Source organism: Lithobates pipiens, unplaced genomic scaffold, assembly GCF_037356315.1.
Source record: "Lithobates pipiens isolate NorthernLeopardFrog02 unplaced genomic scaffold, aLitPip1_a1.2 Scaffold_18, whole genome shotgun sequence".
NCBI lineage: Eukaryota > Metazoa > Chordata > Amphibia > Anura > Ranidae > Lithobates > Lithobates pipiens.
This window is the reverse complement of record NW_027507758.1, coordinates 152544715-152559768: the sequence shown is the minus strand read 5'-3', so window position 1 is coordinate 152559768 and position 15054 is coordinate 152544715. Positions and strand designations below refer to the sequence as shown.

Genomic DNA, 15054 nt, shown 5'->3' with positions numbered 1-15054 from the left:
TCAGATCCTGTGTATTGGGTCTGGATGTACCAGGGCCATATGTCGGCCAATAGGTACCTCAGGATCTCGTTTATGGATGGTGGATATATGCTGGTATATTATTTTCCAGAACTCGTTGATCGTCTTCCCGACCTAGTAACAGCCACACTCACATGTAAGTAAGTATACGCCGGGAGTCTTGCAACTGACATAGTGCTTAGGACGGAAATGGTGACCGGTAAGTGACTACCAGTAAGTTCAGCAACACAAGAAAAAAAGGAGAGAAAGTGACTCCTATAGTGCAGTATCAGAGGGGGTAAAAATGAAACCACTCTACCCCAGCTAGCATTAGGCTTGTGCAATTAGTTTCGTAACGAATCGAAATTCGGCCGAGAGGGGAGGAGAAAGAGGGGGAAGAGAGAGAAAGAGGGAGGGTGAGAGAGAGGATGAGAGGGGGGAGAAGAGAGAGGGAGGGAGATAGAGAGGGAGGGGGAGAGAGGGAGGGGGAGAGAGGGAGGGGGAGAGAGAGAGAGGGGAGAGGGGGTGAGAGAGGGGTAGAGAGGGTGTGCAAAAGGAGGAGAGAAAGAGGGTGAGCGATGGGGGAGAGAGAGGAAGAGAGAGGGGGAGGGAGAGAGAGAGAAAAAGAGTGAGGGGGAGAGAGAGAGAGAGAGAGAGGGGAAGGTGAGAAAGAGGGGGTGAGGGAAAGGGGGCGAGAGAGATCTCTAGCCATGTCCCTGTCTGCGGCCCCTCCTGTGCGCCATGTCTCAGTCTGTGAGAACACTGGGGGGGGGGGCAAAGAGCAGGGAGGAGCTGGAGTGTGCTGGGGGGTGGGGGCCAGAGGGTGCAGGTGGGTGGGGGGCAGAGGGTGCTGGTAGGTGGGAGCCAGAGGGTGCTGGGGTGTGGGGGCAGGAGAGTGCAGGGGTGGGGGGAGTAGAGTGCTGGCAGGTAGGGGTAGGAGAGTGTAGGGGGCAGAGAGTGCTGGTAGGTGGGGGCCAGAGGGTTCTGGGGGGCAGAGAGTGCTGGTAGCTGGGGGCAGGAGAGTGCAGGGGGGTAGGGGGCAGAGAGTGCTGGTAGGTGGGGGCCAGAGGGTGCTGGGAGGTGGGGGGCGGAGAGTGCTGGTAGCTGGGGCAGAAGAGTGCAGGGGGGTTGGGGAGCTGAGAGTGCAGGGGGGTAGGGGGGGCTGAGAGTGCAGGGGTTGGGAGCAGGAGAGTGCAGGGGGTGGGTGCGGAAAGTGCTGGTAGGAGGGGTGTGGGGGGCAGAGAGTGCTGGTAGGTGGGAGTAGGAGAGTGCTGGTAGGTGGGGGCTGGGGTGTGGGGGTCAAAGAGTGCAGGGGGTGGGGGACGGAGAGTGCAGGGGGGTGGGGGCAGGAGAGTGCAGGGGGTGGGGGGCGGAGAGTGCTGGTAGGAGGGGTGTGGGGGGCAGAGAGTGCTGGTAGGTGGGAGCAGGAGAGTGCTGGTAGGTGGGGGCTGGGGTGTGGGGGGCAGAGAGTGCAGGGGGTGGGGGACGGAGAGTGCAGGGGGGTGGGGGCAGGAGATTGCAGGGGGATGGGGGGCGGAGAGTGCAGGGGGTGGGGGCTGGAGTGTGCTGGCAGGAGATTGCAGGGGGGTGGGGGCGGAGAGTGCAGGGGGGTGAGGGCAGGAGATTGCAGGGGGTGGGGGCCGGAGGGTGCTGGGGGTTGTGGGCCAGAGATTGCAGGGGGGTGGGGGGCAGAGAGTGCTGGGGGATGGGAGCAAGAGAGTGCTGGGGGCCAGAGACAATTGGGAAAGGTGGAGAGCACAGGAAGGGTGGGGGCTGGAGAGGGGCAGCAGAAAGAATTGGAGTGAAGAGCAGGGGGTGCTGGCAAAATGGGGGCGGAGCCAGGGAGGACAAGGAGGGGCTGGAGAGCAGGAGGGGCGGGGCCAGGGAGCACACGGAGACGCTGGAGAACAGGAGGGGCTGAGCCAGGGAGCACAAGGAGGGGCTGGATAGCAGAAGGGGCAGAGCCAGGGAGCACACAGAGATGCTGGAGAGCAGGAGGGGTGGGGCCAGGGAGCACAAGGAGGGGCTAGAGAGCAGGAGGGGCGGAGACAGGAAGCACACGGAGATGCTGGAGAGCAGGAGGGGCATGGCCAGGGAAAAAACGGAGGGGCTGGAGAGCAGGAGGGGCGGAGCCAGGGAGAACACAGAGGGGGCGGAGAGCACGGGGATACAGAAAAGGTTAGATAGCAGGAGCGGTGGGGAGACTGCTCATAGTGGAATTGATTTTTCCATATTCCTCCTGAAGCCACTTAATGATCACTTCTCCTCCTCCTCTCCCTCCTGCAGACACCGCTCCTCCTATTCAGGCACACAGGGAGGCTGCACAGACACTCACCTTCTATCCGGTCAGCCAGGCAGCATAAGAGCTCCTTCCTCTTCACAATCATGGGGCAGCTCAGCTGGATAGCTTCAGCGACCCCCCCCTCACTGCTGAACCAAATAGGAGGCAGGTGCGGAAGAGAGGTCGGGGGAGCGGCGCAGGCTGAAGGAGCAGCTCAGCTGCGGGTCCCATGGACATGCCGCCCACATGCCTTGGAGCCGGGTGATGTCATCCAGCTGCTGCGCCACCTAGAGGCCTCTCCTGTCTCACTCCGAGCACTTGCTGCCATTGGATTGGGACGGTCCGAGATGAGATCTTGTTATCGGCATTTGATCACAGGCAAATTAGGTGGCCCGCGAGGCCCCTGTGTGTGCGGGGCCTTAGGCGATCGCCTAATTTGCCTAATTAGAGAGCCGCCTCTGCTTGCAAAGCAAGGCTGACATCCTCCTGTCTCAGTGTTGGACCATTTTCTGGGGTTGTGTCAGTGGAGACCAAAGTCCCATCCACTTTCACAGGAACTCCGTCCTCTGTTAGTTGAGGGCAGAGACCAGCAGCACTCTGCTCGGGTACCAGCTCTTCTGCTGGGTGGCTGTGAGTGGAGACCGCAGACCCACCCCCCGATATCAGCTCAAGCTGCAGTTGTGTGCAGAGGCCAGTAGCATTCTGCCCTGCTGCCAGTGATTCAGCTGGGAGTAAAAGCTTTACTACCTCAGCTTGTAGCTGGAGAGAGGTGCCAACTGCCCCTGCTCCCTAGAACTCCACAGTTTTTGCCAGTGCTGGGCAGAGGTTAGTAGCACTCTGCCCTGTTGCCAGCACTTCTGCTAGGGACTAAACACCCTCTGCTCCGGTTAACCGTTGTGGCAAGTGGCTGGCTTCCTCCACTCCCAAACGGTGTAGCTGCCATATGGGAGGTGAGCCAGCTGCTTCCTTTTCCAATTCCCTCATCTGGCTGCTGGGATGACATTTCTCTGTCACTGTCTTCCAGGTGCTTGAATCCTTGTTGGGGAGTGACCCTCACCTTCTCACCATGGGCTCCTGGCACTGCTGCAGGTGTGGGGCAGAGCTCAATGATGTCTGGCCCTGATGCCAGCTCTCCTGCTAGGTTGGTAGCATCATTCTGGGGTGCCATCTGCTGCTGGGAAGGGACCATCTCCTTCTCACCCTGGGACTCCAGAACCGCCACAGGTGTAGGGCAGAGGTCTTGGACCCTCTGTCCAGTTGTCAGCGCTTTAGCTGAAAAAGTTTCTGGTGACGCCACCGATGCTGCTGGCAGAAAATCCCATGTCTCTGGCAGTATTGTGGGAGAAAGGCCGACTACCTCTTCTCTTCGGGAGGCTGAAGCTGCTGTTGGGCAGAGGTTAGCAGAGCTCTACCCTGTTGTCAGCACCTCAGCTTTGCAGATCGCAATCTCCGGAGTTTCCACTGCAGATTCTCTGGCATGCTGCTGAGCGCATTCTAACAGTTTCCTGTATGCCCTTTCCATATGCTGTTCCTTCCTTAGCAAATAGTCTAGATCAGGTTTAAGCTCTGAGACCCCTGCAAGACTGAGCATAGCCTCTCTGTGTTCTTGCAGGTCTTCAAGGGTAGGTTCCCCTTCATCGCCATACACAAAATAATCTGAAAGGCCCAAAGCAATCCAGGGCCACCAAAGTCATATCCCTCCGGAGAGCATTCTGTTGTTTCCCCTAAATGCATACGCAACTCCCGTTGTTCACTGGCCTGCTGCTCTGGGGTTGGAAAGCACTTGCCCTGTTGCATAGCAACAATCTGGAGGGCTCTAATCCAGTGTCTTACACGAATCTGCTGCCTGACCTTCAGGTATTCATCTGCAGACACAGCTCTGGTGTATGCTAAAGGATCTGCAGCAGCCCCGGAAACTTTGATGCCAGATCCATATCTCCACTGGGGTGACTGAAGTCTGCTATCCTGATCTTGGATCCAGGTGGAGGTTCGGACGTCTTCACAGCCAGGAAACACGATCCCGCTGCTGCCAACCAGTTGTGATGAACCCTCTGTCCTCAAACAGAACTTGGTCCGCAGTCAATGCTTCCTCCGTCCAGAACCAGCCCTATCCAAGACCCTTTAGCCCACCCAGTCACCAGACAACATCAGTCTTGGAGCGGCAAACAACAAAACCCCTTTATTATCACACATGGACACACAGATATCTCACTTCAAAACACTTCCCTCCCACCCTTGGAAAACAAGACAGGTTAAACTATCCAATGACAACGGACACACAGGTCAGGTGTGTTCAAACTTCTCCTCAGTAAACGGTCTTATCCGTAGGGGGCTGCTGGAGGAATTCCACCCTCCCTCTTTCCTCACAGCAAGACACTTTCACATCCCATAATATCCAAGGCAGACAGACACAATACAACAATAAATTACAGCCACGCTCCAAAAGAATCACAGCAAAGAGTCCACAACAAAATGTATGCGCCATCGAACATTTGCTGTCGGAATTTCCACCCACAAATGTTTAAAGAGCAGGTTCTCAAATTTTCCACCAACATAAATTTCCAATCTCGTGTACACAAGTCTGTCGCACAAAAGTTCACACATGCTCGGAATCAAGCAGGAGGAGCTGCACTGGCTATTGAACTTCCTTTTTCTCAGCACGTCGTACGTCTTGTACGTCACGCGTTCTCACGTTCGAAATTTGTGTGATCGTGTGTATGCAAGACAAGTTTAAGCCAACATCCTTTGGAAAAAAATCCACGGTTTTGTTGTCGGAAAATCTGATTGCGTGTACAGGGCATAAGCATTCTATAAGTTTAGAGGTGAATGGGAGCAAAGAGATGGGTCTTAAGTTGTTTAGGTTGGTGGGGTCCAGTGAGGGCAAACTCTTGCAGTTATCTGACCATTCATTCATTAATTCAATGCGCTTTTTTTTATTATTACACATGTGAGTGCCTCCCTTTGCTGATCCGCTGGGTTTTGAATTAACAATATTGCTCAATGATTTTTTTTCTTCCTTTTCTAATATTTCACCCGGAGCGGTGGAAGCAGGAATACCCCCCTTTTTTTCAGCTCATCTTTCACAGAAGTAGGAGAAGTGTGGTGTTTTCCTGTGGTATCCCCATTAATCCAAAGCTTCTTAGGTGCCTAGGACGAATTTTCCCTTTCGAGTGTGGATGTCCCTGGATAAGTACATTTGACACTATCATTTACCTATATATATATATATATATATATATATATATATATTACTTTTTACCTGTGCGGGGACCTGTATCAGATGATTAGTACTGGTATCAGAATCAATTAATCCACATTGATCATTTATTAGGCACAGTGGTTATGTCGCTCTTCACCATTAGTTAATTTAATTATATTAATTTAGTTTGATTGAGTGCACAATTGGTGTTTTTTTATGGTTTCATTTTTTTCTTGGCATATATATTTTTTTATGTTGTCCTTAGGGTGCTGATTTATATATTTCATATATATTTACTTAATATTTAAATACATGTATGAATATGTATATATATATATATATATATATATATATATATATATATGTGTGTGTGTATATATATATATATATATATATATATATATATATTTATATATATATATATATATATATGTTTGACCCAAATATCTTCCGATGGGGATACTAATCCCATATGGGGGGTACATACACTAAGATTAAATTTTAGGATAGCGCGGTTCTATTTGGGTCATGTTTACACGTATATAACTTTTTGGTATATAACAGAACTGCAGCAGTATTGGTTTTGTATTTTCTAACTTATATTTTTTTGTAGCACAATTTTTCTTTTCTTTTTTTTACCAATATATATATATATATATATATATATATATATATATATTTTTTTTTTGCAATCACTTCCTTATGAGAAGTTGAAAAATTAGAATATATATTTTAGCACTTGGCACTTTTTATTGTAGTGTGAATATCTAAGAAAGCACATTACATGTTTTAGGTCTTTTTCTAGACAGTGGTCCGATTATTGAAGATAGCGCAACTCTATTTATTGTATTAACCCTAGTATGGACCCATGTCATGTCTGTGCATGCACAGATAGGAGTTTAAAGGCCCATACATGCGATCAGACTTTTTGACAACAGACCGACAGACCTGTTTTATTGGACAATCCGACCGTCTGTATGCTCCATCGGACAAATGTTGCTTTTTCAACGTTCGCTGTGCATGCTCTCAAACTTTTCGACAACAAATGTCCGATGGAGGATAATTATTATTATTATTATACACGATTTATATAGCGTCAACAGTTTACGCAATGTATAGGGGGGGGACAACACAATTACAGTACAGTTTAGAGGTCGACCGATATGGGTTTTTCTCTGGCCGATGCCGATGCCGATATTTAGAAATCATGGCGGCCGATAGCCGATATATGATGCCGATTTTTTTGGGCCGATATGTTAGGCCGATTTTATTTTATTTATTTATTTTTAATCCCCCTTGATCTAACACACCTTTCCCACTGGGGCGTTTTTTAAGGCGCTTTTGGGCTAAAAATAGCGCCTGTAAAGTGCCTGCAAAATGGCTCCCCTGCAGTCTGTGTGAAAGACAGAGTGCTTTCCCACTGAGGCGATGCGCTGGCAGGATCTTAAAAAAAAAAGTCCTGCAAGCAGCACGTTTGGAGTGGTGTATACCGCTCCTCCACCACTCCTGCCCATTGATATGAATGGGCACCACTGCCGAAGCGCATGCAATGCGATTTGGCAGCGGTGCTTCATGGGCGCATTTAACCTCTTCCTTGGCCGCTAGCTGGGTTATATGTGCCCCACTAGCAGCCAAATAGCACCGCTAAAATGATGGTAAAGAGCCGCTAAAACTTGCGTTTTACCATCAACGTCTGCCCGCTCCAGTGTGAAAGCAGTCTTCATAAGTGATACAGAAAATTTCTTACACTTAAAGCGGAGGTCCACCCTAAAATGGACCTTCCGCTCATCGGATTCCTCCCCCCCTCCGGCGCCACAATTGGCACCTTTCAGGGGGGAGGGGGGTGCAGTTACCTGGATAATCCAGGTAACTGCACCCACTTCCGGGCTAGCTCTCTGTGGAAAGGGGCGTACATTACGCCCCTTTCCGCAAGTGCCCGCCCCCTTCCGCAAGTGCCCCGCTGCCTGCTGGGAAACACACAGATCCCAGAGGCAGCGGGGACCGTCCTCATTGCGCAGCGCGGCTCGCGCATGCGCAGTAGGGAACCGGGAAATTAAGCCGAAAGGCTCCATTCCCTGATTCCCATACCCAAGATGGCGGCGGCAGCACTCGAGTGTCGATCTAGAGATCGGCTTCGGGTGCCGACATCGCGGGCGCGCTGGACAGGTAAGTGTCACTATTTTAAAAGTCAGCAGCTGCAGTATTTGTAGCTGCTGGCTTTAAAAAAAAAAAAAAAAAAAACGCGTCCCGCGGACTCCCGCTTTAAACATTTATTAAACAAAACAAACCTCCAATCAGTTTACTTGTATGTATGATCTAGATTAAAAAAAAAAAAAAACCTATATATTAAATAAAAACGGGTACTCAAAACTTTTGGACAAAAAAAAAACAAAAAATGGGCTAACTTTACTGTTTTTATTTTATTTTTATTTTTTAAATGGTGTATTTTTTTCCCAAAAAAATGCATTTGAAAGACCTCTGTGCAAATGCCGTGTGACATAAAATATTACAACAACCGCTATTTTATTCCCTAGGATCTCTGCTAAAAAAATATATATAATTTTTGGGGGGTCTAAGTGATTTTCTGGCAGAAAATACAGGATTTTTACTTGTAAGCAACAAGTGTCAGAAAAGATTTAGTCTTTAAATGGTTAAACTGAGAACTTCTACAAGCAGAGATGACTTCATTCATTTAAGTGTAAACATTGTATCATTTAGTTCTTTTCTTGGCAGCCTGCCCAGAGAGGAGGAAAGTGTTGCTATGACGACTCAGGCAACTCACACTGACTTCTTACAGAAGTCATTTCAAAGTCCCGCTGTAGAATCGGCTTTTTATCAACACAATCGGCCGATGCCGATTATTTAAAAAACGGCAAATATCGGCCGGCCGATATATCGGTCGACCTCTAGTACAGTTCAATGCAAAAAGTACAGGAGGGCCCTGCTCGTAGGGCTTACATTCTAAAGAGAGGGAGTTGTGGTACAAAAGGTAATAGCTGCAGGGAATGACTTGATGGGGGTGGCTCAGGGAGAGTTGTTAGATGGGTGTGGGATAGGCTTCCCTGAATAAATGAGTTTTCAGGGATCTCCTAAAGGTGGACAAGGTAGGGGCTGATCGGACAGACTGAGGCAGGGAGTTCCAGAGGATGGGAGGGACTCTGGAGAAGTCCCGAAGGCGAGCATGAGAGGGGGTAACAAGGGAGCTAGAGAGCAGGAGGTCCTGGGAGGAGCAGAGGAGATGATTTGGGCGATATCTGCAGATGAGGTTGGTTATGTAGATGGGGGCAATAATCCGGTCATATGTACACAAGTCCCATAGTTGCCAACTGTCCCGAATTTCCCAGGACATTCCCGGGATTAGGACCCTTGTCCCGATTTAATTTTGTCCCGGGAAATTCGGTTAGTCGTGGTTTTTCGCCACTGGCCGCTAGAGGTCTGCGGCCGGCGGAGACAATGTCTCCGCCAGCCGCCATTTTAAAGAAGACCAGAAGCTGGTCTACAATAGAGATGCTGCGGTGTGGCCCATCCCCGCCCCGCTGCCAGTGTCTGTGAAGTGTAATGGAAAGGGCTGGAAGGTAGGCGGCACCGCAGTTCAATCTCTGCGCATGGCAGCGACGGTCTGGATGTCAGAGGGGGGCCAGTCTGGATGTCGGGGGGCAGTCTGGATGTCAGAGGGGGACCAGTCTGGATGTCAGAGGGGCACCATATGTTAGGAGGACTGATGGGGACACCAGATGTAAGGAGGACTATTGGGGACACCAGATGTAAGGAGGACTGATGGGGACACCAGATGTAAAGAGGGGCTCCACTGATGGAGACACAGATGTGAGTAAGGCTGCTCTGATGGGGCACCTGATGTAAGGAGGGACTGGGGCACCTGATGGCAGGCAGCGTGGCTAGTGACGCGCTCATGGCTCCCACTGATTCTGCATTATGGTGAGTTGAATGATTTCATTTTCTATTACAATGTAATAATAGAAATAATTTGCTTCACTCATCCTGACACCATAACAATCATGGCGCTGGGATGATTGAAGTACTAACACCAGGTATTTGGAGTATCTTTATCTGCTGATTGTCAAACTCTGGAAAACACATATTGCTATTGTGGTGTAGGATCTGGGGTTGCTGTCCCTCCATCCCTCCACCCCCTTTCCCTCTCCATCCCGCATTCATCTGAGACTCTAACCACACCCCTTTGAGACACACCCATGCTAGCCACACCCACTATTTTACGCAAAACACGCCCATATTTCAGCTTTTCCCATGCCACGCCTATAACCGCACCCCCTAATTATAATACAACTCCGCCTACAGCCAAAAAAAAAGGGTCCCCAAATTTTTTTTACAATGTTGGCAACTATGAAGTCAATTGGACTAAAGTCCAAACACGCATGCTCAGAACCAATGCTAAACATCAGCCAATAGCAGAAGTTGCCCAAAGGCTGGCGGTAAAGAGTTGAAAAACCACGTGATTTGGTGAAAGTTGGCTGAAAATATTCTGCCGTGTGTATGCAGAACAAGTTCACGGCCAACGCCCATTTGGACCAAAATCCACAGAAAAGTCTGATGAAGTCCGATCATGTGTATGAGGCTTATGTGACTTGATAGAACCATGGGGCAGAGGGAGGGGTATGGAAAGATTCTCTACATGCACAGACATGTCGCTGAGGACCTAGCAGAGACCCGTGGCACTTCTGCAGCGACATAGAAGAACATTGAGCTGGAAGGACGACAACACCCAGATTCCAATGACTGATAAGCATCTTTTATTTCCATAGAGAAACAATTCCCAGGGATTACTAATACACTTTCAGCTACGTACGGTGAAGCTCCTCTTGCATACTGAACAGTAGGCAAGAAATTCCCGCCACAACTTTGAGCTGGGTGAGGTATCAGGGAGAACGTTCCCGCCTCCTGCACCTCCTCCTTCTCCAATCACATTCCTCCTCCAGCACCTCCTTCTCCACTCACATCCCTCCTACGCAATCTGAACGAACTAATCAGAAAGTCGTCTTGGGTCCGCCCCCTCTAACGCTGCGTCTACGACCGCGACGTAAGGACTGTACGTGTTGTTTTGACGCTGTGTAAAGGAAAGGGAAGAGGCGGGGCTTAAGGTTCAGTGATGGTTGACGCTGTAACGACATATTTGGCGACACCGCGATGTTCCCGGGTGTGTGATAGGCCTGCGTGTTAGAAAAAGATTGCCGTTCGGCGCCGCTCTTTTTAATACGCGAAGCCATTGGAGGTGACGAGACTGCTCTGGGCCCCCAAGACGAGGTGAACGCGGAAAAGCCCCGTAGTAGCGGGAACGAAAGGGGCGCTGTATCTCCGGTGCTGGACTGGGAGCCCCTGACCTATGTGAAGCATAGGACGGCTTTCATTCCGGTGTCAGGCTGCCGACAGTTGTCACGGCGGTGACTGTTCTCAGGTAATTGCATTTTAATAGGTCGCTGTGCTGTCCCTGCGTCTGCTGAGCAGCATGGTGATGCAGAGGGGGCGGGGCCCGCACGGATCTCCCCGTCACGTGTGCAGATCTGCTCACCTAACAGAATGCCGATCTGTTTCAATGGCGGAACTTTGGCACTGCTTGCTACAGATTGCAGAGCAATCACCGGGCGAAGTACGTCCTGCTGATCACTAACATGCAGGCCGCTGTGCTGCCACACACTACTAGCCCAGCCTAGGCATTTCACTACAGAAATCTGCGGAGCTTATCCAGGCAATCTTTGCAGCTTTCTATTCACCAATACACAATCCGATCACCCATCTAATACTGTGTAGGTTCCCTCTTTTGCTGACCTGTCAAGGCATGACCTAACCAAAACATCTGAAGGTGTGCTGTGGTATCTGTCACCAAGCTGTCAATAGCAGACCATTTAAACCTGCACCAGTTTATTCCAGCCTATCCCATAGATGCTCTCTTGTGGGGTAGGTAACATTATAGCTATGGGCTTCAAGTATATCCTGCGGATTTGGTGCACTGTCTGAATGCAATTTTGGTGTGCATTCAGAAAGTACACCACACCTACAGGATATAATAGAAGTCTGACAAAGTGCAGCTAACCCAGGACAGTTGTGAATGCACTGCACCTGCCAGCCAGGTAAACCGCAGCACATCAGTGTGAAAGCAGCCTGATAGGGGACCCAGAACAGTAAGGGTTAATTTAAATTTGTAATTTGGGGGTAAAACCCCATTGTTAAAGCGGGATTCCACCCTAAAGTGGAACCTCCGCTGATCGGATCCCTCCCCCCCCCCCCTCCGGTGTCACAATTGACACCTTTCAGGGGGGAGGGGGGTGGAGATACCTGTCAAAGACAGGTATTTACACCCACTTTCGGGCATAGACTCCCGTGGGAGTCTACGCCATTTTCTGTCCTGCCGCGCTGTCTGCTGGGACACACACGGGTCTCAGAGACAGCGCGGAGAATTCCTATTGTGCTGCGCGACTCACGCATGCGCACTAGGGAACCGGGAAGTGAAGCCAATTCGCTTCACTTCCTGATTCCCTCACCCAGAATGGTGGCGGCAGCAGCCGAGGATCGATCGGCCTCGGCTTCCGGCATCGCTGGAACCCGGGACAGGTGAGTGTCCATTTATTAAAAGTCAGCAGCTGTAGTATTTATAGCTGCTGGCTTTTAATAATTTTTTTTGTAGGTGGAATCCCTCTTTAAAGAGGTGGAGACCTACCTGAACAACATGAGACGTCCAAAGGGCACAGTGTCTCCTCGCGCCTGATTTAAAACCTCTAATTGCCGTACTGCCGTGTCACAATTGCGTGCATTGCACAGCAATCATGAGTTCAACTCAGGTGCTGAGGAGGCAACATCCCCTCCTCGCCACCTGTCAAAAACACTTGGATTGCTTTTCAGAGGAGCAGCATTGCCTGCTGCACTTGCGAATGAGCCTTTAGTTGCGTTCAGCAGACACCTTTAGAACGCGTTCACACAAAGTTGGGGGGGGGTGTAAACTAGAGCTGCACAATCGTCAAGAATCGTTATCGCAATCTTGACTAAAGTGTTTCACAATTCTTTCTATGCAAAGAATTCTCTCTGCTCTTCTGAAGCCACAGCCATCAAAAGAAAGGAAGAGAAAAACTGGCTCATTATGTCTTTTGCCTTACAGGCGTAGAAAAAGTGTCAGCGGGTTTACTACCGCTTTAAGTGTAAACATTGTAACAATTTGTCAATGGAATAGACTGTGTGTAAGTGAAAAAAGTTGAACCACTTAAACACTAAACCTTTTTCCGACATTTGTTGGTTTCAAGTTAAATTATTATTTTTTTGCTTGAAAATCACTTAGAACTGCTAAACATGTATTCTTTTTAGTAGAAACCCTAGAGAATAAAATGGTGGTTGTTGCACTATTTAATGTCAAATTGTATTTGCGCAGTGGTCTTCCAAATGCAATTTTTTTGGGGGAAAAAATTACTTTAATTAAACAAAAAAACTCGTAAAGTTATCTTTTTTTTTTTTTTTTTTATATATGTGAAAGATTTTACGTTGCGAGAATCAGTCTTTTTTTTTTTTTTTTTTTTCTAAGCAAAAAAATGTGATTCTCATTTTGGCCAGAATCGTGTACTCATGCCGCAGCAGGAATTGCACCCCCTGTTGCTTTTGGTGGGTGCTACCACCTGCCAAACACGACTCTTAAGTAAATGGGGCCATTCTGCAAGCGCCCCGCAACTGCATGCTACTAACCATAAAAGGGTGTATAACGTTTTCTGTGACGTGTGTCCCCTGCCCTGGCCACTGCAGCTGAAGGCAGGGTACTAACCATAAAAGGGTGTATAAAGTTTGCTGTGACGTGTGGCCCCTGCCCTGGCCACTGCAGCTGAAGGCAGGGGTGGAAAAAACATGTCTTAAAGAGGGATTCCACCAAAAAAAAAATATTAAAAGCCAGCAGCTATAAATACTACAGCTGCTGACTTTTAATAAATGGACACTCACCTGTCCCGGGTTCCAGCGATGCCGGCAGTCGAGGCCGATCGATCCCTCGGCTGCTGCCGTCACCATTCTAGGTGAGGGAATCAGGAAGTGAAGCGAATCGGCTTCACTTCCCGGTTCTCTACTGCGCATGCGCGAGTCGCGTCGCGCAATAGGAAATCTCCGCGCTGTCACTGGGACCCGTGTGTGTCCCAGCAGACAGCGCGGCAGGGCAGGAAACGGCGTAGACTCCCAAGGGAGTCTATGCTCGGAAGTGGGTGTAAATACCTGTCTTTGACAGGTATCTCCACCCCCCTCCCCCCTGAAAGGTGTCAATTGTGACACCGGAGGGGGGGAGGGATCCGATCAGCGGAGGTTCCACTTTAGGGTGGAATCCCGCTTTAACAATGGGGTTTTACCCCCAAATTACAAATTTAAATTAACCCTTACTGTTCTGGGTCCCCTATCAGGCTGCTTTCACACTGATGTGCTGCGGTTTACCTGGCTGGCAGGTGCAGTGCATTCACAACTGTCCTGGGTTAGCTGCACTTTGTCAGACTTCTATTATATCCTGTAGGTGTGGTGTACTTTCTGAATGCACACCAAAATTGCATTCAGACAGTGCACCAAATCCGCAGGATATACTTGAAGCCCATAGCTAAGTGCAGGAAGGTTGCAGGTACACTGCACCTGGGCTGTGGGTGAACCGCAGCACATCAGTGTGAAAGCAGCCCTATACTATTATAACCAATTTATTTCTTTACACTGACCTGAAGATCTCTTCTTTCCTACTGCTGGCACCACTCTGGAGACCGCTAGCTGGGATAAGAGGTGGAGTGCAGTTGGTATCACTCTGCATGGGACAGGAGCCAGCCCTACAAAGGAGTCATTTAACTTTACAAGTCCCGTTACGTTTCAATCTGAGGCTCTGGGATTGCGGGTCAGCAAGCCCAGACCGCAATCTACCGGTTACCTGGCCATAGGGCTGCAACCAACGTTTTTTTCATAATTGAATAGTTGGCCAATTTTTGTTTTGATCCTATAATAACCTTAAAAAAGTGTATAATTTTAGTTAATATGTAAAGTATTAAAAAGGTAATTTATTCTTAAATATTTCTATGCAGTGTAGGGATGAGCTAAGTGTTCGACTCAAAAGCATGTTAGACTCAAACATCGGCCGTTCGTTGAATTCAGAACTTTGTGGACCATTCGCACCAAATTCGTATGGTACGAACGGCCCACAATGCACTACGCCATTGCAGTGCATTGCTGGCTCATGAGTGGCCAAGCATGCACTCTGACCCCGCATGCTTGGCCAATCACAGCGCCGTCAGCGAGGAGAGCCATAATTGGCCACAGGCATCCTTGGCCAATTATAGCTCAGGGGGTTTAGTATACGCCCCACATGATATAAGGCCGCCAGTGCGGTGGCCTTGTGTAGTGTGTTCCAGCGTGCAGGGAAGTTGTTCTTTTCTCAGGCATCTGCAAGAGTTAAAGTGGGTGTTGTGTGCCTCCAGCACAGTATACACCTGAAGATGCCCTTTATTGCTGGTGTTGTCTGTTGCATATCTTGCATATTAGTCTTTAAAATGAGCACTTTTGATTTGTTCGAGTCCCATAGACTTTAATAGGGTTATAAATTTCGTATGAA

The 15054-nt window shown here is 49.2% G+C and overlaps 1 protein-coding gene across 1 annotated transcript in view; it reads left to right on the top strand.

Annotated features, from left to right (window-relative positions):
* Window positions 1-10574: 10574 nt before the first annotated feature.
* The window catches only part of AHCTF1 (AT-hook containing transcription factor 1), a 158594-nt gene continuing 154114 nt past the window's right edge, over window positions 10575-15054 (top strand). Inside the window, exon 1 of the mRNA XM_077486284.1 lies at window positions 10575-10908. The gene's annotated coding sequence lies outside the window, so the exon portion shown is untranslated. The remainder of the gene's footprint in view (window positions 10909-15054) is intronic.